This window comes from Palaemon carinicauda, chromosome 13, assembly GCF_036898095.1.
Source record: "Palaemon carinicauda isolate YSFRI2023 chromosome 13, ASM3689809v2, whole genome shotgun sequence".
Classification (NCBI taxonomy): Eukaryota; Metazoa; Arthropoda; class Malacostraca; order Decapoda; family Palaemonidae; genus Palaemon; species Palaemon carinicauda.
Window position 1 is genome coordinate 102,188,026 of NC_090737.1, and position 25,936 is coordinate 102,213,961.

General features: G+C 38.2%; 1 protein-coding gene across 1 annotated transcript in view; it reads right to left on the reverse strand.

The window, feature by feature from the left end:
- Positions 1 to 2,022, reverse strand: part of LOC137652011 (uncharacterized) — a 12,216-nt gene extending 10,194 nt beyond the window's left edge. Inside the window, exon 1 of the mRNA XM_068385221.1 lies at positions 1,913 to 2,022. The gene's annotated coding sequence lies outside the window, so the exon portion shown is untranslated. The remainder of the gene's footprint in view (positions 1 to 1,912) is intronic.
- Between the last annotated feature and the right edge of the window lie 23,914 nt (positions 2,023 to 25,936).

Here is a 25,936-nt window from a genome sequence, read left to right on the forward strand (position 1 = left end):
AATATTTTATTTTAGTTATTTATTACATCTTATATCGTTTATTTATTTCCTTATTTCCTTTCCTCATTGGGCTATTTTTTCCGGTTGGAATAATAATAATAATAATAATAATAATAATAATAATAATGATGATGATGATGATGATGATGATGATGATAATAAGAAGAAGCGGTATAACCCAGTATTCCATTTTTATCCAGACCAGAGGCCCGGACTGGGGTTCGAGTACCGCTCAAACTCGATAGCTTCTTTCGTGTCTGCACCCTCACCATCCTTGTGAGCTAAGGATGGGGTTTTGGGGGGTGCCTGTGAGTAGGATTGCCTACACTGTCAAATTTAAATAAAGGACAATGATAAAAAAATGTAGTCATATTATTAATTAAGGTTGAAATGTATTCATCTGTTTGAATATACTTAGAGCATAACTTTACACAAGCTTCTAGTCTTTAAGGTTGTATTTTGCTCTGACTTTTGGCAGACTTCAGCAATTGTTCAGCATGTTGATTTTTTTCCAACAATTCCCAACAAGTGTCTCTAAAGTTAAAGAATGTGAAAAGTTCACTTTCATTAGTTTATAAAGAATCCGTTTCTTTCATTTCGCCATTTAGATGACGTCACACCAAAAAAAAAATAAAATAAATAAATAAATAAATAAAAAAGGCGTTAAAGGTATGCTGATGATCCAGGGATTGAAAGTAAAAATGAAACTATTTTTTGTTGAATAATGACGCACTTATTACGATTTGATGTAGTCACTCTAGTGCCATTTGCTGATTAATATTTTACAGTCTACAACCAGTCCGGAACTTTGAATTTTTCTGCAACTTTCTTGAATTCATGTTACTTCATCAAAGAGGTTATCCGTGTCCAAATTACGCCTGTCTTTCAATTTCAAATCCTCTACAATTTCTACAAATTTCTGATATTCTGAAAAGGAATTTCTTTTTAAAACTTAGATTTGATACGTATTACGTTGGTAAACTTAATACCCCCCAAAATTTCATCATAACGGGATTTTACCCTATTTCTTAAATCACCCAAAATAATGAAAACATTTGGTGCTGAAGTTTCGTTCTTCTCCAATTCTTAAACGGCGGATTTAAATATCTCCATAATATGCGAGAGTGGTAAATAAATTTCAATAAGCTGAAAAAATTTCTCTAGAACCATTAACTATTCTAAAAAGTTGAAGTAATTGTTTATAGCAATCAGTTGGTCTGATAAGTAGTCATTAGTATTTTCAGGATAATCTCATAAAGAAGCCACATTCATTACTTATTGGCAGTACAGTCGTTCGAGGAAAAAGATATAAATGGAAGTATGTAAAAATTAACAGAAATAATGAGATTTTATTGATGACGTGATGATTCTGTCTTGGGACCTGAATGCTAAGGTAGGCGGAGTATAAATGCTTTCTGGCATTTAATTGGAAAAGATAACCTAAATGAAAAAAAATAATAACCAAAATTCAGTATCACTTGCTTTTAATTATAAACATCCCAAGTATGAATGAAGAAGTTGCCCATAAAAATATATACACAAAGTTACACATAGAGCGCACAGTACTGTAAAAGAAAAAGACCTCAACCTAACTGGTGAAAAGTTATGACCGCAAAAGTTAAGATGAAAAATATGAGTGGTCTGAGTCAGTAATAAGCAACATACTTTATATACTTAACCAGTTAAGGGTTGATGAACAGGTAACAGTCATGGGTAATACCGTCGAAACGCTTGACAAAAATGTGAATGAAATAAAACGTGCAAGGAAAAACCACAGGCCTAACTGTCATTCTATAACGTTATCTTCTTCGACCAAATTTCAACGGGTTACAATGAGCCGAAGAAAACAGAGACTGGTGAATTCTTCAATAGTATGGCTATGTATCAAAGTGTCTATAAAAGGAAGCCTTACCTTTGCTGAAGATATACAAAGATTAAATGAAACACTTTGAACCGTAAGTCCACGCAGTTCTGTAACAAAGGCAAGTGCCAGCGGTTGAGAACCGAGAAGCGCCACCTTCTGCAAGCGATACTCAGAAAGGAGTGATGATTCAATTATCACGAACGAGACACCGTCACGCACTGACGAACTTTGCCCAAGGCTGATTCCTTCAGAGTTATGGTTCTCTTAGAAAGGCGAATGTTTTACTTCTTCGGAGTCAATACTATATATGCAAATGAAAGAATTCATAAAAAAAAACTGGATTTTAGGATTTTGAACACGGTTGGTCTTCTATTGATATTAACTCATAATTTCCCGTGATGAGTTTATGGTGTCTGGATTTGCAACTCGTTCCCTCACACATAAATATTTTGGACCATCTCCTTTTTTACGATGGTAATAGATCTCGAAAACGATTTTTATGATATAAAATGAACCATTTCCATCGAGAAAGGTTGTCAAAACTAATTTGTGAAAACGATAGAAAAAAAAATTAACAAGTAAAATTGAACATACGAAAGTTTAGGTGAACTAAGTTAGTCTCGCATGGAAATATATATGTATATAAAAAAAACGAATTCTACCTTCTATAAGTAGAATTTACTTTGTTAATGTTTTTTTCCGCACAATTTTGAGATAACGTATAAGGGTGAGATAACGTATAAGGGAAAGCCACTGTGGGAGCATAAACTATATTTGTATGCAAAAGGAATCTGCTTAGTAAATGTGTAGTGATCATGAAATTTATTATTTGAAAAAAAAAAACTATTATCTCGATTTTGGAACGTGTACAGTGTAAAGGCCTACCGCACCCAAAAAAAAAGGACAATTGGAAATAGATAAATACTACAACGAAAAATAAGTAACTCGATAGCCTGCAGACTAATGAGTGCAAGAAAAATTGACCATTCGATGACCGAAATGTGTTTAAAATTATGACATTTGAGTCCATAGAATATATTTCAATGAATAACGCAAAACCAGTGGCGTTATTGATGACTGTCTGGGTGTATAAAAAGAAAGGTATAGCGCGCTATGTCGCACATATATGTATTAAAGGATATCGGGGTCAAGAATGAAATTCTTAGCAATGATAACGGTATGGAAGGTCATATCAATAATAATAGTGCAAATGCTGATCTTACTGTAGTAAAAATTGACAAAAGCTGTTATGTATATTTCTAAGTTTTGTGTAGAATTTATATTGCTATAGTGCTACACGTATCGAGAGCAATATCATTCCATTCGTACGTGTATAAGTTTAATTATGTAAGTGTTTATTAGTATTGCTGCATGCATAACTCAGTATGAGATTTTATATAAACTACCTCTAGACGAGTACAACTCTAAGAGTTTATACCCAGTAATGAGACTAGAGTATTTTATAGGTAGTAGGTTGGCCAGGGCACCAACCATCCGTTGAGATACTACCACTAGAGCTGTTATTCGGTCCTTTGACTGGCCAGCCAGTACTACATTGGGTCCCTCTCTTTGGTTACGGCTCAGTTTGTCTTTGCCTACACATACATCGAATAGTCTGGCCTATTCTTTCCACATTCTCTTCTTTCCTTATACATCTGACAACACTGATATTACCAAACAACTCCTCTCCGGTCAAGGGATTAACTACTGCAATGTATATATTCAGTGGTTACTTTCCTCTTGGTAAGGGCATAAGACTCTTTAGCTATGGTAAGCAGCTCTTCTAGGAGAAGGACACGCCAAAATCAAACCATTGTTCTCTAGTCTTGGGTAATGCCATACCTTCTGTACCATGGCCTTTCACTGTCTTGGATTAGAGTGTTTTTGCTCTAAGGTAGACTTTGGAATACTTTTCTATCTAGGGTACACTCGGGCACACTGTTTTATCTTATTTCTTTTTCTATTGTTTTTTATAGTTTTTACACGGAAGATCTAATTTAATTTTGCCACTGTTCTTAAATTATTTTATTTTGATTGTTTATTACTTATCTTGTAGTTTATTTCCTTGTTTCCGATCCTCACTTTGCTATTTTTCCCCTGGTGGAGCCCATGGGCTTATAGCATCTTGCTTTTCCAACTAGTTATAACTTAGATAATAATAATAATAATAAAAATAATAAAAATAATAATAATAATAATAATAATACTAATAATAATAATAATAATCGTTCATACTGATTCGCTTTTGTTCATGTTCAATCGCTTATGCCATTATGTTTTTTACATGACGTCATTCAGTCAGTTAAGCGACGTCAAGCATGACATTATCACAGTATCTCTCCTATATATTAAAGTGTGAGTGTCTGGAGATATATATATATATATATATATATATATATATATATATATATATATATATATATATATATATATATATATATATACACACACACACGTAAAAAGAATTGTATCCATACATTATGAATAACTAATATCAAAATACTTAGTATCTTTTCCCACCGTTGAAACTGGAAGAATTTTTTTTTTTTTTTTTTTTTGAGTGGTGGTGGTGCCTGGCTTGGATTCATCACCAGGGGCCCAAAACTTTAAGAACATGTTGGGCTGCCTGACAGAGGATGGGATGAAGGATTCATTGACAGATTTATAGGATGCCAACCCTAAGAGGGTCTGGAACCTCGGCGTCAGCGGCCACCTTACTCATTTTGCGGATGGCAACTGCTTCATCCCCCGTTCAACAGTTGCGTTGACCAACCATGTAGCAGAAAGGGCATACATGACAACTCTCAATTTAATTGCTTTAAGGAAGCTATCCTTATTACATCATCTGACATGGGAACACTGTTCTTTCCAAGACTCGAGAGCTGCCAAAATTTGGTGATGGTGGTATTTCTGACCCTTGTCTCCATCATTTGCCACTACCCATTCAACACATGAGTAGTCGTCGAATTCCATTCCTCCAACTGTACAAGCTGGACTAGGTGGGTGGGGGGGGGGTCAAAACGGGTTAATTCTGACTCCATCTGCCAGATCCACCAAATGTTGTTGAACATCGGCAGGGCCGTGTCATAACTGCAACTTCCTTCCGCCATCACTTCCCATCCTGTCGTACAAACATGCCTGGGAGTCTTGGTCTTGGTCTTATATTCTAAAGCCCCCGCCACACGCCCCCCCCCAAAAAAAAAAATTGGTGGGGGAAAATTAGAGCTTTTAATGTCCACCTAGTTTTACCTAAAGGCTTTAAAGCTGTGTTGAGGCCATTATGTGCTACCATGCACAGGACATACGATATCTACCCAACCCTTTAACGCTTATCACCTGTCCTTGGAGGGGGGGGGGGGGGGTTCGAGGGTGGCTGGGTGAATAAATAGGATCTGTCTCTGATTTTTTTTTTTCACAAATTAGAATGAAATTAATCTTTGATAATTAATTTTTAGGTAAATTTTGACTTCACATGACTCATATAACCTGGCAGCAGAATATTTGGTAATTGTTTACGACACCACACTCTCCATTTACTCCAAAATAATGCAATCCTGCAGTTCTCATCTTCTTGCACAGTAATTAGGTGGTTGTTTAAATTCTGGGAAAGCAATAATTAGCAAGATATGTTGAGGAAGGGGTACGGGGTTATAAAAAGAAAATAGCTCGGTTTCCTCACTAAACGACTTGGAACTGACATGTCAACGTAGTCAACCAAACAGAATTCGTGATGCCAGCGCACATAAACAGAAGTTCGTGATATACTGTATATTCAAAATATACTTAATCAAAAATTGAGTGATTACTCAAAAGTGTCACTATTTGTAAATTGCATATTTTAAGGACAACTTTGAGTAATTAATCCATTTTTAATTAAGTATATTTTGAATATACAGTATATCAAATGTACGCTGGCATCACGAACTTCTGTTTATGTGCGCTGGCATCACGAATTCCGTTTGGTTGACTATGTTGACATGTCAGTTCCAAGTCCTTTAGTGAGGAAACCGAGCTATATTCTTTTTATAACCCCTTCCCCTTTCCTAAACATATCTTGCTAATTATTGCTTTCCCAGAATTTAAATAACCACCTAATTACTGTGCAAGAAGATGAGAATTGCAGGATTGTATTATTTTGGAGTAAATGGAGAGCGTGGTGTTGTAAACAATTACCAAATATTTTAAAGAATAGAGTCAAAGATGGATTAACAATTGACTCGGGTGAGAGTCTGAAATGTTAATGGGACTATATGACTGTTGCAGATAATGCCGAAGAGCAGCTCTGGAACTGCCAGAAATAATCTAGAAGAAAAGGTGATGGGACTAAAATTAGTATCGAGACGAGCAACTGTTTGAGCTGAACTATAGAAGCATCTAAAAACTTAACCTAGAGGGGCAACCATAGTGCTTAAAGGCCGCTCATGAATGGCAGGTGCAAGGGACAGTGACATTGCCCTAGCTAACAGGGCAATGCCCTAGAGACTGACCATATGCACTATGATCAGCGCCTTAGCCCTCTCTCCATCCAAGCTATGTCCAGGGAAGACCAGGCAATGGCTGGTGATGACTCAGCAGGTAGACTTTTGGGCTCCCCCAAACCCACCATCCATAGCTCACAAGGATGGTGAGGTTGCAGACAGTAAAAACTATTGAGGTTGAGCTGGACTCGAACCCCAGTCCGGCAGAATGCCAGGGAGGGAGGTTTCCAATATGCCAGCACATCCCTACAGGCAATATCTAGAGGAACCACTATTGGATTGCGCTTAATATCTTGAAGAGCGATACTGGGAGTAGACAAAATAAATTGAAGAGTAGCTGTTGGAGTGTTCACACACATATTCTAGAAGAACAATGGTATCAATATCGGAGAGTAATTAACCAAATCAAAACTCATTTTGCTGCTAATGTCCATTTGTCTTTATTGGAACAATATCATCAAAATAATTTTTATTTTACTTTAATTTTCTTTCTTTTTATCTTTATAACAAAAATATTTTTTTATTATTATCCATATTATCTTGATTATCATCTTTATCATGACTGTGAGAATGATGAGAATAGAGACTGGGAGTGATGATGAAGACTAAGTTTAATCAAATGTCTTATAGCACATGTTTGGAACTTCTGAAATGATGACGAATGCAGAGCTAGTTGTAATAGTCCAGCGGATAAGCTGAACAATGGTTAAAATGGGATAAACACATGAAAATTGACATACAAGTACCTAATTATATGTAGCATCATATTAGATCAAGACCCACTTGAAATTTTACATCACAAAAAAAATATAACTGTTTCAAAAAATCAAGTTGAAAACATTATTGAAATAGCATTCTAAAACAACTTTATTGTAAATCATTGTATGAAATAGTAGAAGCACCGGTACAAAATGAACATGAAGAAATCAGCAATAATGATATTCTACTTCGAAAGCTTTAACTGTACTTTTAACAGAGGATTTAACAGTTCTCATGGCAATACAATCACTCTTGCTGATAATAGTTCCCAATACAAAAGCAGAGACCTGTACACTTACTCAATCCTCTGCATGATTTTGATGCTTCTGGTAAGGTGGTCTACACAGGAGTCCATCTATTGTTACCTGGAGTCCATCCCCAATTGGCAGGACTTGCAATGATTGGAATTGATGCTAGGGCTTGGCGCCAGACGAAACCTGCTTGGAACGTGGCTCTCTTGGTGTGCTCAATCAGTGCACGCTAGGTGGAATATTCTAAAAGGTCCTAAAGCTTTGAGCTTAGAGTCTGACAGTGCTCATTGGACATGTGCAGCTACACCTGGTCGGAGACTGCCTGTGGATCTGTTGTTAGTTCTCAGAACAGAGGTGAAACTGTTGAAAAAGATCGTTATGTGTCATATGTTGCTTTTTTGCCTCGCCCACAAAAGGATGACACCATGCCACACTTAGTTAGAGCATGGAAAAATGGTAAGACAGTGCATATGTTAGCATTCAAACTGGTTGCAATGGTATGTGCAGGTATATACCTCAAATTCTTCCCAATGCCAAACCCAACTTAAAGATTTTCAAGATTGAGTTTTGGCATATTTGAGATACAAATGATGACAATGTTTGTATCAACCGTTCATATCATCACTCGCTTGTAGCCTTTGTTTGCAGCATGAAGCACGACTTATGTGTCTCCTTCAAGTACTTCCTCATGTTGGCATGGTCCAAGTCCATCCTTATCCACAGCTGTCGAGGTGATCACGTCCTCGCTGAATGGGCTAATAAGTTGTTTTCCTAACAATAACAGTGCATCTATATGCTTTGCCAGGAACTTAAACAGTCTGTTTTGTTTTAATTTCGTCAGATTTTGCCAATTGCCAGGATCTCTTCTATGAACAACAACTCTGCGATGTATGCTATATCCTCAATCATCTTTTGTACCTTGTTTCAGACTGTTTGGGGAATACATATCCCACACAATATTCAGACGTAACGGATTGTGATTGCGATGTAACGTAATTTATGAACACATTCTTAGCATAGCCTTCAAAGATTTTGTATCTTCCTGGAGGCAAAAAGTTTACTATCACTGCCCCATCCAATATCATGGCATCTACTTCAGGTTGCTGGATGGTTGTTTCCTTTTCCAGGTATTATTTAAGATCTGATTTTTGTCCTCTGCAAATGCTTCCCCCGGAAGACAATGCTGGTGGACAAGCTTGATTTTAATTCTTGAAGAACTCTTCTATGTTTCCATCTCTGTATTGACCTGGAATGTACGAGTATAAACGGGAAAAAAATGTTGCTGTCATTCTTCAAGCAATCAAATTGTTAAGTTTTGGATCAAGGTTTCTGTGATGGAGTCCCAAATAAAGGAAAGTTGTTTCGGTAAATGGTGTCTGTAATAGGCTTCAAACAATCTTTTAGGATCTGTTGTGTATATTCATCATATTGCACCTGTCCTGTACAATGGGCATTTGTCAATGCTTCTATGAGAGCTTGTGGCATGATATCCCTGTTATCCAGTAAAAGTAGGTATGTGCTGTCCTCCAAGAATGGATTGCCCATTTCTCATTGGTTTCCACAAGTTCCCTTACATTCTTAGCAATAGAGTTTTGAACACCAGGGATGTGCTCGCGATGACATATATCTTCTGTGCGTGTATTAATAAAGGTTTCTTCGAACTCTGTCACCACAAACCATGATACCTCTGGCCCTGATATCATTCATTTGCGTAGAGGATTAGGATCCTCAGTTAAGCAAACTGCACCTCTTTCACCTTTGTTGATTTCATTTTGTTGTTCATGGTTGTGGTCTTAAGCGATCAAGGAAAGCAAGTGTTTCTATTTTTGAACGACTAAGTTGCCATCTAGGAATTGTTGGTATATGTCAGGATGTCTTTGCGGTAATGACAATATGTTTCAGATATGCACTAGAACCCACCGAGAATAATTGCATTGGTCCATTGCAAGAAACCATGGAACAAGCCGACGAAGGCATTGAACAAAAAAGGAAAAGTTCCCATCTATGCAATCGTCTTTGAGTGTGCTGTACATTGGACATGCTATCAATTCGTCCGCTTCATTGGGATATGACAGGGTAAAGAAACATGAAATGACAAATAATCATAGTCAGGATTTGAACTCAAGACCTCTCAGACTAAGACAGTGTACTACCATTGAGCTATGGCTGCAGGATCACCAGAACTTGAAAGAGAAACTGTTTGTTAAGCAATTCAAGCAGTATAAATTGAATATTAATTTTGTTTATTTTTTTCATGAGACAGTTTTCCTAACTCTTCGGCCAGCTATAAGCAATATGTGGTACAATGGTAAGTCACTATTGACAGCCTGTGGCCTGTGTGAGTAGAAACAATAATATTACGTGCAACATAACACTACTTTATGATACAGAAATGAATCAAAGCAAGTGAATGAATGAAAACTCACAGGGACATGTTATAGCATATCTGACTGAATCATGATAGGCCATGATACTTTGATACTTAGCAATGATGCCCTGATATGTCTAAACCTAGACCTTTAGAACAAATTTTATTGTTTAGCGCAATATTTACTTATAGTATCAAATACTAAACTATATAGTTTACTTCAGGCTTCACAATATTAATTTCAATGTTGATATCAACCTTAAAATATCATTAAACGTTTTCAAATTCATTTTTTTTTTAAATATTACTGGTGCTTTTCAAATCTCTATTACACCTATTCAGTTAAAAAATTCCAGATGGCTCTTGATCTAATATGATTTTATATACAATATAGCACTTATATGCTATTTTTCCTGCTTTTATCACAATTTGTACAATTCCTCCAATATGCCATGCTTATCCGTTGAACTATAATCACACATCTACGAAAAGCTTTCTTGTAAAAGCAGATCCCACTTCTTTTTTATTCTTTATGGCTATGTATTTTTCTCAGTGCTCTTTTAGTTCAACTAAATCGATGCTTCAAATAAAACATAAAATGGAGAGATTTATTTACTGCTGTAGTTCATCATTTTCAGAAGTTTGGAAGACTTCTTTTGAAGCGTTCGAATCAACAACCTATTATTTCTATAATCACCTACAATCACGCAAGGGACCATCCCAGTTCTTAATTATTATGGTGACAAAAATCGATAAAGAGAATTAACAAAGTCTAGTCACGGAGGGCTAAACAGCCATGGTCACGATGATGATAAATCTCCTGTTTATAACATTCCTCTATTCAACCGATTACTCGACCTGATAATAGCTGTACATGAATCAAGTTGGTTTCAGGGATGTAATGATACTTTAAATGTCATGTGTGATTTTTGGAATTCGAGGCCCTTTGTCCTCCACTCACGCACAAGCTTCGTGCTTTCCTTTCAAGTTATTCATCGGCGATATTTTCAAAAAGATTAACGATATCATTCTCAATAGACGTGGACCCTGCATATGTGATGGCCCTCGAGCCGCTTGATTTATTCAAAACCTTAGTTGTTAGGTTACCAAAACAAGTTCATACGTGATATTGTATGTTATTTAAACAACTATTTAAGAATGCTTTTGTTTACTTTGAGCGTGCTATGAAACTTTTGGTTACAATTGCAATTTTAGTTGAGTGCTCAGTTAATTAAGAATTAGATCATACCGGCTATATGGCAGCATGGGCCCTTATCGAAAGCAATCGCCGAAGTGTATGAAGGTTGAGAGGTGGACCTCCCAAGACTTCCACATAAAGCAAGACAATTGTTTTAGTCGCCTGTAGAAGACATTAGCATTTGCTCTGAAATTATTTTGATGACATTCATGCAAAATCTCTCTCTCTCTCTCTCTCTCTCTCTCTCTCTCTCTCTCTCTCTCTCTCTCTCTCTCTCTCTCTCTCTCTCTCTCTCAATAAGGAAAATATTCTTTAGGGCTTTAATGAGTGTCATTTTGACAATTATTGCTCGCGTTGATGCACTGACTTTAAGTTGCACCTTACACTATTATGATAGTGACTACTTTTTGTAATATATTTTAAATGCTTAATTTCTTGTGGTGTTATTATAGGCTACTATCATTATGCATTTATTTCAACACCTTAATATATTAATACATACAGGAATTCGTCTACAACAATTTACCTACATAAACAATTCATCTACATATACAAATTGTCTACAGCAATCTATCTACTGCAAAACTTTATCTCTATCTGTTTTAATAATATTATCAAATTGCGGATTACTATACCTCCAAAACTAGAGAGATACGGAGAGTTGGTAATATCAAACGAGCACTTACAGTATAGACGTTTTCATGACCAAACTACCATTGCATGACAATTCGATTTTAAAATTCTCAGCATTTGCAGTATCGTTACAAGCATTTTTTTCGACTTTCCAAGTGAAAGCTAACTAGCATTTTAGTACTCTGAAGACCAAACAATGGTTCCTCAATATATGTTAAAATAAAAGAAAGGATAGGAAAAGGAAATTAGTCCATGGATGATCGTATTTATTTTTCCTCTCTCTCTCTCTCTCTCTCTCTCTCTCTCTCTCTCTCTCTCTCTGTATATATATATATATATATATATATATATATATATATATATATATATATATATATATATATATATATATTTCCTGTCACGCTGAGCGGCAATCACTCTAAAAACAACCATCTCCCATAGATTACCCAAACTAGCGTGTGGTAGTTAGGAAAGGAAAGGGGGGGGGGGGGCGGTTGGCGATGGGAAGGGTTGCGCGCGTGTGTGTGTGTGCATATATCTCTAAATATTCAATCGTCGTTTTTGACCGGTTGCTTACACCAGTTCTTAAAGAATAGTGGAATGGAATGAAGAGTTACTGGATGTGTGATAAGTATCACAATTATATATATATATATATATATATATATATATATATATATATATATATATATATAAAACTGCAACTGTGTTAAAGCTAATAGTATGAAAAGACGGGTGGAAAATTTCAGCACTTCAACTGTAATTACATTAGTAGAATTGCACATGTTCTTTCCTTTTAAATCTTTATATTTTAGTTTCAATTGAATTTTCAATTCCCCTTTCGATTTTCCGACGATACTTTATTATTATTATTATTATTATTATTATTATTATTATTATTATTACTACTTGCTAAGCTACAACCCTAGTTGGAAAAGCAGGATGCTACAAGGCCGGGGGCTCCAACAGGGAAAATAGCCCAGTGAGGAAAGTAAACAGGAAAAATAAAATACTTTATGAACAGTAATAACATTAAAATAAATAGTTCCTATATAAACTATAAGAACTTTAACACAACAATCGGAAGAGAAATTAGCCGTCCATGTGTGCCCGAGTGTACCCTCAAGCAAGAGAACTCTAACCCAAGACAGTGGAAGACCATGGTACAGAAGCTATGGCACTACCCAAGACTAGAGGACAATGGTATGGCTTATGCTGAATTAACAAGACTTAAAGAATTGAATAATCTACATCTCCTTGACTTTGAAATGGCAAAAATCTCCGCAAATAAAAAGTACATCACAGAAGTAAACAGAATTGCAAAAATCACTGATCAGCCATAAATGTCTATAATCAAACAAGGACAGATATGATAATAAATTCAAAAGCTAATAAAACATTCAGCATATTGTGTTCAATTCAAAGTCCAATTCAAGTGCTACCTACCATAAATCAAAATCATGTAAATATGAGAACATATAAACGCAAAATAACTACAAGACAATATGTGAAAAAAAGACTAAAAAAGAAAGTAAAGAGATTACTCGTATTATATTATGTATGATTCTACTTTTTCGATCATTTATGATATCCTCAATCAAATCTGAATAGTCCTAATGTAATGTAAATTAAAACTTATGCATAAATTGGAATCTTATTTCAACCTAGTCTGAAGGCAATAATATAAGGAACACTAAAAAAATCATAATTTCAATATATATATATATATATATATATATATATATATATATATAAATACTATTTAAAACTTACCATAGTTCTTATGGACACTACCACTAAGTGGCCACGGCACATTTGAGGATTACCTTTGCTCCTACAAGTACCAAAATTCAAAACGGAGCGTAAATGGCACCCAGCTAACCACCAACAGAATCTTTCGGGTTACAATTTTTGCTTTCATTTCCTAACCTCGTCGTGATCTGAATATGATTAGTGCTGCCACTAGCCCAATCACGCGTTTTGCATTTGACTACCAAGAAAACATAAGTATTAATAAATAAAAACGAGAACTAAAGTCATATAATAAGCAAAAGCACATACTGTCACAAATATAGGACAATTGTATTGGAACTATTCTTATCAGAGAGTTAAACTTTTACCAGTTGTTATAATTGCTGTCGCATGGCCAGAATGCATTGTTAAGACATCAGTCTCAGTAGTACATAGATTGTTTAAATCTATATATATATATATATATATATATATATATATATATATATATATATATAGGTGTATATATATATATATATATATATAGATATATATATATATATAGATATATAGATATATATATATATATATATATATACATATACATATATATATATGTATATATATAAATATATAATTATATATATATATATATATATATGTGTGTGTGTGTGTGTATATATAGGCCTATATATATATATATATATATATATATATATATATATATATATATGTATATATATATCTATCTATATATATATATATATATATATATGTATATATATATATATATATATATATATATATATATATATATGATCTATCTTTGGGTGAGATCGCCATGTCGTCCTGATGGAAGTTACTAAGGTAGCTTCTAAAGGATATATTATATACTACAGTGATATTCCCAGACAATTACCCTTCGGGTCCCAGAATTCTAACTCCTGAAGCGAATATCCTTAAATTTTCTCAAGGATATCGCCCCAAACAGTATTAACGCTTCGAGGGGGGGACGTGGCAAAAGAATAGAAGGGGGCCGTAGCAAGGATACCCCCGTTCCCGTACTACTATTGGCGACCACCCCAGCGCCATTCCCAGGATGGTGGACATTCCTTGTAGCATTGAGCGTGGAGCTACAGATACAGTCTGTTAGGGAGGGAACTGTAAAGATCTTTTCTTTTAAGAAAGAAGGGTGGGTCCATCAGGACGACATGGTGATCTCACCCAAAAATAGATTTTTCGCTTCGCTTAAAATCCGTTTTTTGGGCTCAAGCCATGTCGTCCTGATGGAAGTATACCAGAGCATTAATGTATCTGTGGATTTTCATCAGTGCCTTAACCTTGGGACAACCTTTCTATGATCATTTGGATCAATTGAGACAAATGACGTTACCGTTATCCGTCATTATCACTAATCATCTACGATGTTAGTGCTTCCTGCCCCCTACAGGGAAGAGTCATTCTAGACGGTAGAAAGGGGGGTCTCAAGGTAAGCATATATTGTATGGACAAACATAAGAATAAACCCGATGAAAAACCGTCTCGTAGTTTGTGAAAATTACCAAATACTTAACAGTGTTTCTTAATTCCATTGTTTGTGAGCATACGAATATATAAAAGTACATACTCTGGACTATAAACATGCAATTGTCGGGCGAGTTAGGACGCAATTACATTCTAATAGACGTTTACTAGTAAGTAAAATGAATGTAGCATGATAACGGAACTATACATGTAACCTGTACAGAGATTATCTTTCTTTCTTGGGAAGCAAGAAATGACGAGTGCCACTCTCAGATTGAAGAGAATTAAAGACAAATTCTCTTCAAAATACCTGTACTGGTTACTTTTATCGGCACTGTGTACTACGTACACCGGCACTAGTGCCATCTATATAATTCCACACCTGGGATTTTGAACAGAGCTAGTGTCACCATGGTAACACTTGATCAAAGGAGGTCACACCCTAAGAGGGATGACCTCTTCTCCCTTTAATTGACAGTCCCAGTCAATTAGCTGTTCATCGTAGAAATAGACGGCGAGTTAAGTATTCTACCCGACGTCACCACATACTGCTTCAGATCATGGACTTGATTAGCATAGTGTTTGTAGAACACTGTGGATGATTCTCACCCAGTATATGTGCGAGTACATTTGAAGACCAAACCATTGAGTGTCTATAACAGTAATTAGGGGGCAGGTTTTAATACGCTACCTGCTGCCACTACATAGTGTTTCAGTTCATGTACCTGTTTCGCATAGTGTTTGTAAAACACTCTGGATGATTTCCATCCAGTGTATGAACGAAGATGCTCAAAGTCCATATACTGAAAGAAGTTCAGTGATGAAGCAATCTTTCTCGGATCATGACCTGCGGGAGTACTGTCAGGATCCGCTCTACTAATAAAGTAGGTGAGCTTCGCCCTCAGTTGTCTTAGGGATAAATTTGATCCAGAGGTTTCTCCTTTAAAGAGCTGTCCTCCCCTGAAGTCTGAAGTTCTACGAAGATAGACCTTTAGACACTCTACCGGACATAGAGAGACATCTTCCTTCAGAGGGCAGATTCTCCAGGGACCCCACCTTTTGGTGGGTAGCACATTCTTAGCAAGAAAGGATGGATCAGGGAAGAGATTCAGTTTTCCTGTTTCTGAGAACTGAATGTGGCCCTCATCCCTAGAGAGGGCCACTATTTCACTAACTCTAGCCCCTGAGGCTATAGCGAACAGAAAAATAACCTTTTGGGTTAGATCCTTAAGCGAACAATCTTCATTGTTCAAGGATGAGGCATAATGTAGGACTTTGTCCAAAGACCAAGAGATGGGCATTGGAGGTGCAGCAGGCCTAAGCCTCGCACATGCCTTCGGGATCTTATTAAAGATCTCGTTCGCCAAGTCTACTTGAAAGTCATATAGAAGAGGTCTAGTCAAAGCTGACTTGCACGTAGTTATCGTGTTGACCGCCAAACCCTGGTTATGAAGATGGATAAAGAAGGACATGCAGAAGTTCATAGAAATTTCTCTCGGACCTTTTGCTTTTACGAAAGCAACCCACTTTTTCCATGATGACTCATATTGTCTTCTAGATGACTTAGACTTGTATTCCTCTAAGAATTCTATATTGCCTTTTGAGATCCCAAATCTTTTCATAACCGCTAGGGCAAGAAAGTCATGCAACGAAGGGTTTGGGTTCTCTATAATAAATTGAAGGCAACTAATCTCTGAACCTTCTGGAGATGTCCCAACTGGAAGGATCTCAGCATGTTGAGGACTCTCAGCAGGTAATTGGACGGGATGAACTGGAAATCCTAAGTCTATCCCTTCCATTTCAGAGACAAGATGTTTATCATCTAAATTAGAGGATCCTCGTATGGGGCTACATATCAAGGCAGTTCCTTGACAGCGCTCGTAATGAAGAGGTCGGATTGCAGTTCAGGAACTTGTTCCCATCTTGGAGAGAATAGGTCTGCGTCCGTGGACCATTCTAACTCTATCGGCCTGAGCCTGAGTAGAGCATCCACTATCACATTGCGGATTGGTTGTATGTGAACTGCTGACAGGTGTCATCCCTTTAGGTAAGGGATGGCTAACTACACTTAAACTGAATGAGACGTTTTCTAGCATCGTCGATTGCAGCGTCTCGTTATCGCTTCGGAGTCCCAGATCAGCTGTAGACAATCTGATCTGCTTGGAGAGAGTTTCCCTACTCATGACTGGACCAACATAGTCTTGAGATTTTCGGGCTTTGACCTTTGTTAGGGAAGCGATTAAGGAAGGACCGCTATCGGTCTTTTTAGGCCTCTTCGAGCGTTTGATGCTTCTTTTTTCCAGGTTCCATGCGCATTTTGCCGCCGTGCCCCTAGCACAGGGCCTACCTTTATTGCAAACTGGAGAGAGAACAGTGTTCCTCCCAGTTCTCGTTTTGGGAATCTGAAATTTATCTTTCATCCACGATGTTCCGGGAACCGGATCATTTCTACGGATGTTCATAGACCACCCAGCTCGAGTGCTGCCCACCCCAGCCTCTTGTCCAGGAACAATGTTGCCTGAACCTTTCTTAGGCTTAAATATTGCATGACTGTGTCTGCCAATTTCATGAAGGCAGCTAGGACTCTGTCTAGTCTGACGAGTATCTTCCCTAGGAAGTGAGTTACTTTGTGTAACCTGAATTTTAGATAGGAGGGGAAAGGGTGATTGACTGGAAGCTGCCGATAGATGACTTTCAGGTCTGGTAAGACTATAGGCACCCTTTTCTGCAGCGGGGTCCTTATGTTCAGGAGGATAAACCTCCTGGACTCGTTGTTTCATTTGGACTTGTAGAGTGGCGATAAGTCCTGAATGACTCTGAATTTTCTTGAGTCCTTCTCGTAAACACACAACGGCCTTCCCTGGAATTCGGTGGACTAAAGTATCCTTACCACCTGTATGCTCTAGAGCTCTCAGGTAAACTCCTCCAGGAGGGTTTTGGATAATTGGAGGAGTAGAGGAAATGGTGGTAGAGATATCTTCACTTGTCAACTTAGTCCCATCTTGATTAGGCCATGGACCCAAGGATCGAAGGTCCAGCGATCCTAAAGGAATCTCCCTCCTACTAGAAGCATTCCTATGCTTCGACTGATCAGTAGGAATCTTTTTTCGACCATCTGTCTGTGATGTCTCAGTCAGTACAACTGTGAATCGTTGTTGAACCGCTCAAAATGGATGTCCAGACCTCTCCATCTTCCTTTTAGGTTGGGGACCCACAACCGTAGAAGATTCTCTTTTTGAAAGGAGGCCCCACTTTTGGAGAAGTCCTACTTTCTCCATAGAGGCGTTCTTAATCGCTTCCTTGACTACCTCGTCAGGAAAGAGGTCTTTACCCCAGATGTTGGAGGATATTAGCTTTCTTGTATCGTGTTTCGCTGTTGCATTAGCTAACACAAACTCCCTACATGATCTTCTAGCCTTTATAAAGGCATAAAGGTCTTTTACCAAAGTAGCCATATGAATAAATAAAACCATAAGCATGTCTGGGGTATCTTGATTAGCCGAACAGAACTCTATGTAGTTCTGTAGAGATAAGGAGGCTGCAAGTCTCTCCTTTGTTTCTTGTTCGCCCTGTAAGAGAAACTCAGATAATTTTGGAAGATTTTCCTTGTATCGTGTTTCGCTGTTGCGTTAGCTAACACAAACTCCCTACATGATCTTCTAGCCTTTATAAAGGCATAAAGGTCTTTTACCAAAGTAGCCATATGAATTTTGGCTAAAACCATAAGCATGTCTGGGGTATCTTGATTAGCCAAACAGAACTCTATGTAGTTCTGTAGAGATAAGGAGGCTGCAAGTCTCTCCTTTGTTTCTTGTTCGCCCTGTAAGAGAAACTCAGATAATTTTGGAAGATTTTCCTTAAATTGTCGACTGGCGATATCCGCCTCAAGTCTTCCTACTGAAAACGTGAAATGGGCCTCCTTCCAGTTCTTCTTCTGTCTGGGAAATGCTAGTGACAGAGGCTCGCACTCTTTGAGTGTAGGACACAGTTTACCTGTCTCTATTGCCTCAGTGACATATCTGAAAGCCTTCTCCGTAAAGGGGAAAGAAATTGAAGCAGGAGCAAGGAAGGAAGAGTGCTTGTTACCCGGTGTGGATACCTTCGACACCGAGTAACCCGCCTTTTTTATGCAGCTTGATAGGATAGCCTGTGCTTTATCATTGTCGAGAATCATAACCTCCTTTGATTCCATTCCTTTTTCTGATGTTGGTTCATCCTTCAGTCTAATGAAACAGTTCGGGAAAGCGTCAAAGCTTGGCCAGAACTGGATTTTGTCCAAAGGAACAGCACCCATCTTCTCCGAGATGTAGAGTTTGCCGTTTAAAATCGGCATTAGCTCCGCAAACCTCCAGGGATTGGTTGTGGAGCATGTCAGAAGGTCTTGATCTACGAGTCTTTTGTACGACTCTTTAGGAGCGACAAGTGGAGCTTTACCAAGCTCTACCTTGCTTTTCGCTTCCTGCTTTGTGCTCTGTTTGCACAAATTTTCTACTATATTCTTGACTTGGGCCCATAACTGGTTCATTCTATCTAAAAGAGGGATAGAGGGCGGAGATATCGATGTCGTTGGCTCATGAGCCCGTTGGGAAGGAGACAACTCCAACCCGACATTCTCCCCTTCTTCCCGTGGGCGCTTTTTGCCCTCCTTTTCGAAGGTTATCTGGCCATCGGGAAATGTACCTCGTGTCCGGGATACCACTATTTCCTTACTCGCCGTTGGAAATAGTAACCTACGCATCTTGTCATTAGGCAGGTAAGGTCCAGGAGAGATTTTCTGAAAGCCTCTCACCTAGATGGGTAGTTTGAAACGAGCTGCGTTCCTAGTCTCCACCGCGTTCCTAGTCTCCACCGACTTGGGATTCTTGAAACCTTCGGACAATAGGGCCCGACATACTTTGCAGGCCTGCGGGTTCCAATACTGCAGGTGTTCGGAAATAATATTGCAGGGGGCATGAAACCTGCATGCGTTATGTCCATAAAAACACTTACTCTTAGTTTTGCAGAAGACTACAACACATGACATATGGCGTTCCTCCTGTAAAGAAAGGAAAACAAAATGAGTATACGATTAATTATCTCACTGATAACCAATAAATCAAAAGTCATATCTTAACAAAATAGCTTAGAATAGCAAGCTATAAAGGGATAGTAGGAGACACATACTTGTGTATCCTTTGCAAACAAATGCTGGTACCTCCCCTCAGTATTAAGTGATAGGAATTTCCTTTTCGAAGGAATTCCAACTGAAAAAGGGGTTTTTTAACCCCTAGGGATAGGGAAGTGAATACTTCACTGTCCCTTTCATACTAAATACTGTGGGGGTACGGAAGACTGATTTCTCAGTCAGCTTAACGAAGAATCGCTATTCCTTCAATGTAAAAGTGGCTGCAGCATAAGCTCACATGAGGATACCAAAGATATGCTAGAAAGTTACTGTATACTGTAGTTTTCTATTTGCAGTATGCACTATATTGCAATATACTGGCTACTGTATAATTATATATAGTATGGAAAGGAAAAACATACATTTGTATATATCCCACCCAACTTATTTGCTGTGACCCCCCTTACAAAATTAAAACATAGAGTTTCCTAATCATGGAGACTCGAGGATAAGGGCTCTGCCCTTTAAGGGTTAGGAGTGTAATCTCCAGTCCTTAGAATTTTAATATTGCAGGGTAATCTGAAGACTGATTACTAGTCAGAATATTGAAGAATTAAACTCTTTCAATATGAGATTGGGTTCCACAAATATTTGGGTAGGATCTTCAAATATATTGGAAAAGCACTACTAGCATAAAATATACAGAAGCTTTCTATTTACAGTATTTCCTATACTGTAAAATACTAACTACCTGTATAAACATATACTGTAGTACAGCCAGCAAGTCGTCAGCATAGCTAGCTAATGCTAGCACATCTAACCTGCTAGCTAAAAGAAAAAGAGATAGCATGGAGAACAGGCTACCTAATACTGTATATATATACAGTAAAATGGATGTAAAAGTCTACTATTACCACCTTCTCCAGAAAGAAGTTTCAAATGGAAGGGGAGAATATAAAATTCAAGCTTCCATCCAGCTACAGTACTGACGCCGGCAAGGATCTGTCTAAACCTTGCCGGCCGGCACCGCTGGCCAGACAGTCGGCGTGCTGCCGGTTGAGCAGGCACCATTCTGTGCCGGCCTGGTAGGCAGCACCCCGGCAGTAGCCACTGTTGCTAGCAGTTCAAGAACTGAAGAACCTTTATAAACAGAAGGGACTTACCACTTACAGCCAACATGGCCAGCAGCTGCCGGCTGGCAGCTGCCCTAGTTGCCTGCCAGGAGTCACCATGACTGCCGGCCGGCAGCAGCCATGATTGCCGGCCGGCAGCAGTCTTTACTGCCGGCCGGCAGTAGTCTTTACTGCCGGCCGGCAACAAAAATGGCTGGCAGCTCACAGCAGTCATTACTGCCGGCCGACAGATGCTAAAACTGCTGGCCGGCAGCTATCAGCTGAAAGAGGGGGAGTCTGGTTGATCCCGGCAACCTACCGGTAACAGCAAGGTTGCCGGGATCGCCAACATAAAGGGATAGAAGGGAGGGAGAGAGGGTCCTGTGGAAGGTACACCAGGAGCCGGCCTTAGCCTGTCCTACCCCACCTAACAACTCCGTTCCTGCATTAGAACCATCCCAGGCGGCTAAAGAATTTTATTCCTTAGCCTAGGGATAGATTAATACAAATAAGAGGTTGGTAGCACTCTCGCCACCACCTGGAAAAGGAAAGGAAACGGGGTTGGAGTGCCAGTGTCCCCTAAGCATAAGAATAATTTATTCCTCAGCCTAGGGTCCACTAACACAGGACTAGTCTGCTAGATCACAGGAAGAAGGGTCATATCGTACAGACCCTTCAGGAGTGGCCTAGGGAGGTCTAGCCTCCTATGTCGGTAGCCTAATGTAGCAAAAGAATTCTATTCAACTTGTCAGGTAGCTAGCGATCACAGACTAAAAACTCTGAGATTCTGGCCAAAACCTCAAAAACCTGCATCTGCGTTTACAGAGGAAGGCCAGAAAAAACCATAGGAAAGTCATGCCTGAATAAAAAATTCGAGGCTGACCCGCTAAGGTTGTAGCCTGAGGCTACACTCAGAGGGAAGAGGGATTACCCTTAAACTCCCTTTTTGAGAGGGGTAAATTTCATCCAATTAAAAGAGATATCTATCTCTGCCTAATTGAAATCACCGTACACAAGGGTAACCGGGGAGTGTCTAACGTATAATAACACGCCTAGGTTGGAAACCTAGACGAGACGAGATCTCGGTTACCTCACTCACCGAGACTCTAACTATACGATCGACAGGAAAGGAAAAATATGCACAATGTAAATATCTTTACAAGAATATTTTGTCTAAATAGCTACCATAAAAATAATTAATTAATGATATATGAAGCAATTTAAAAACCGGGAGGTCGTTCTGCTAACTAAATAACATGCCCAACGAACGACAGCGCTCATAGCGCCTCCGGTACAGGCTAGCTCTAAACACAATAAATTACTCAAATTTCACTGTGAAAAGGAAGCTAAAAAACTATTCATTGTAAAGACCCAATACTCAACTTTCCGAAGGCGAAAGAAGTCGAAGAATGCATAATAAATCCTTGAAAATCGATCGGAAAGTTTGATCAAGATAGATCGCTACAAAAATTAGGAATGTCCGCCATCCTGGGAATGGCGCTGGGGTGGTTGTCAATAGTAGTACGGGAACGGGAGTATCCTTGTTACGGCCCCCTTCTATTCTTTCGCCACGTCCCCCCCTCGAAGCGTTAATACTGTTCGGGGCGAAGATTGCTATGTGACGTGTCAAGAATACGTCCTCTGATATACGCGATATCCTTGAGAAAGTTTAAGGATATTCTCTCCAGGAGTTAGAATTCTGGGACCCGAAGGGTAATTGTCTGGGAATATCACTGTAGTATATAATATATCCTTTAGAAGCTACCTTAGGAACTTCCATCAGGACGACATGGCTTGAGCCCAAATATATATATATATATATATATATATATATATATATATATATATATATATATATATATATATATATATATATATATATATATATATGTATATATATATATATATATATATATATATATATATATATATATATGACTTATTTAAAAACGAAACATGTATTCTAAAACCCTAAATTAAATGCAATGCCTCTAAGATAGTCCAATAGCGCTTTTTCATGGTATGTCACCACAATCGATTTTATTCGTGATGCGGCATCTTTATATATCTTTTTTTCTCTTTAGCTGGTTCTTTAAAGATACCAGAAGGAATCTTTGTCATCTGAACATCCTGGAAGTTGATTTCCCGCTATAAGAGACCCATAAACTTCCAGATGACTGGATGGGAACACCTACCAAATGATACAAAGTTGTGATGCCATCCATCCCTCCACAGAAATATTCGCAGGATTAAGTTCATCGTTTGTTCTTCCAACCATATTCCAAAGAGGAAGGTTAAACGTGGGTTCACGGCGTCCTCGTCGACATGGCCGGCCAATATAGAGATCTTCAAAGTGATCTGGAATTAGGACACTCTCTTCTGGCATAACATCACAGAGATCTTCAAACGTATCATGGGCAGATTTATTCGTGATGCGGCATCTTTATATATCTTTTTTTCTCTTTAGCTGGTTCTTTAAAGATACCAGAAGGAATCTTTGTCATCTGAACATCCTGGAAGTTGATTTCACGCTATAAGAGACCCATAAACTTCCAGATGACTGGATGGGAACACCTACCAAATGATACAAAGATGTGATGCCATCCATCCCTCCACAGAAATATTCGTAGGATTAAGTTCATCGTTTGTTCTCCCAACCATATTCCAAAGAGGAAGGTTAAACGTGGGTTCACGGCGTCCTCGTCGACATGGCCGGCCAATATAGAGATCTTCAAAGTGATCTGGAATTAGGACACTCTCTTCTGGCATAACATCACAGAGATCTTCAAACGTATCATGGGCAGATTCAGGGGGAATAAAATCAAGGGCTACTATCATTCTCAATTTAAGATATCTCTTTGAAAATCTAAATTCTTGTATTCTTCTGTAAATATTTTGGCACGAATGGAAAACGTAGCCTTTAATATCCGCATCCGGAAAGCGCACCATCAAAGCATTCAGCATTGCTCTTTCAATATCGATCATTGCACTCGAAGGCGAGCAATTTGTATAAATCTGTTACAGGTTGTTTGGGTCCTATCTGGCAATATACAGGTTGTGGTTGTGGTGGCCTAATGATAGTGTCCTTGCCTGGTGATTGCCAGACGGAGGTTCAATTCCTGCTCAAACTCGTTAGTTCTTTTGGTCGCTGCAACCTCACCATCATTGTGGGCTAAGGATTGGGTGTTTGGGGGGGGGGGCATAGGTCTATCTGCTGAGTCATTAAAAGTTATTGCCAGGCCCTTTTTGGTCATAACTAGGGTGGAGAAGGGGCTTGGGCGCTGATCATATATAATATGGTCAGTTCCTAGGGCATTGTCCTGCTTGATGGGGCAATGTCACTGTCCCTTGCCTCCATCATTCATTCATGAGCGGCCTTTAAACCTTTAAACCTTTAATAGTGCATAGATGCAGGGTATAGTGTGATGATTTACTACGGCATCAATTGTTTAAAGTTGGACAAACATTTCAGGAACCAGTTTAAACGTTCCATCCAAACACAAATGAGGATAATTTCATAAAAGATGCAATGCTTTTGGTTGTTCCAAAAATTAGAATTCTCTTGCCATTAAATGTTGAATCATGAAACAGAAATTTTTTTCATATGATTGTTTTTACACAGTTTATGTGTAAAACAAGCTCTTGAGCCCTTGATGGCAGCAGGGGTGAATGGTTCCTCCTTTTCTGCTTAAAGCGTCGTACATCCCTTCGAAGGAATTGAATGGGAGGTCATTTTGTAGCTGCCTCGTCTGATATAGATGCACAACCTTCAGCGATTATTTGTTGTGTGGTCTCTTCTGTTTATTTTGCACATTCTTCAATTTCTTTCAAAATTTTCGTGGCCTCACATTTCGCTTTATCTGGTTCATGTGTGTGGCTGTGTGATTCTTCGATGATTTCACCTAGCCGCACTTTCTTTCACTCTTGCTTTTCATGATGCTTTAGATCTCCTTCTTTCACATTCGTATGACACCACACCGTTTGTCAGTTGTTTTTGTTTCACGTAAATATATCCTTCGCAAAGAATTTTCACCTGTTCTTTATTGGTTTTCACAAACTCCATCTTATATGGGTGGAAGTCGAGTGATTTATAAACGAACGTTATATAAGAAACTTCAGTTAAACTACCTCAGAAAAAATTACCTTTTATGGAAAAGACCAACGATTAAATTGCTAGGGCTTCAAGAATATCTAGTCAAACTAACTGTCAGTGGAAAAAAAAAAAACGCCTCGTTAGAAAAACTGTGAGGGCAGTGTATAAGAGACAACTAATTGCTTACGGGTTAATTCTTGAACGAACCAGACTAGGTAATATTGGTGTAAAATAACTTAGACTAAACACGAGATTGATAATGAAATATTGGAGAAAGACGGTATCTTTCCAAACGAGTCAGTGACTATACTGCTATTTTTGTTAGACAGTCTACAGAGGAAAGGAAACTTTGTCCGGGGGATTTTCTCCTCTGGGGCATTTTGTCCTCGAAGGATTTTGTCCTACAGGGAATTTAGCCCTGATACCAACTGATTGGCCCCCAGTCCCGGACGTAGCATGGTGATAAGAATCTCCCGGTTTATAAATACTTGAGAAAAATTTAAAATTGGTGATTGGAATGCTAGAACCAGGAATCAGGTTGGAAAATTACAGCAAGGGGAGAAGGAATTTATAAAATATAGTTTGGATATCTTAGCCGTAATTGAAACACGTTTTAAGGGGATAGATAAAGAAATATTAGAAAACGCAACATCTACCCAGGAAGAATAGATGCGATGTAAAGAGAAGGGGTAGGAATGATGATGACACCAAGACCAAAAAAGGCTTAAATTTATATATATATATATATATATATATATATATATATATATGTATGTATGTATATAATATAATATAATATAATATATATATATATATATATA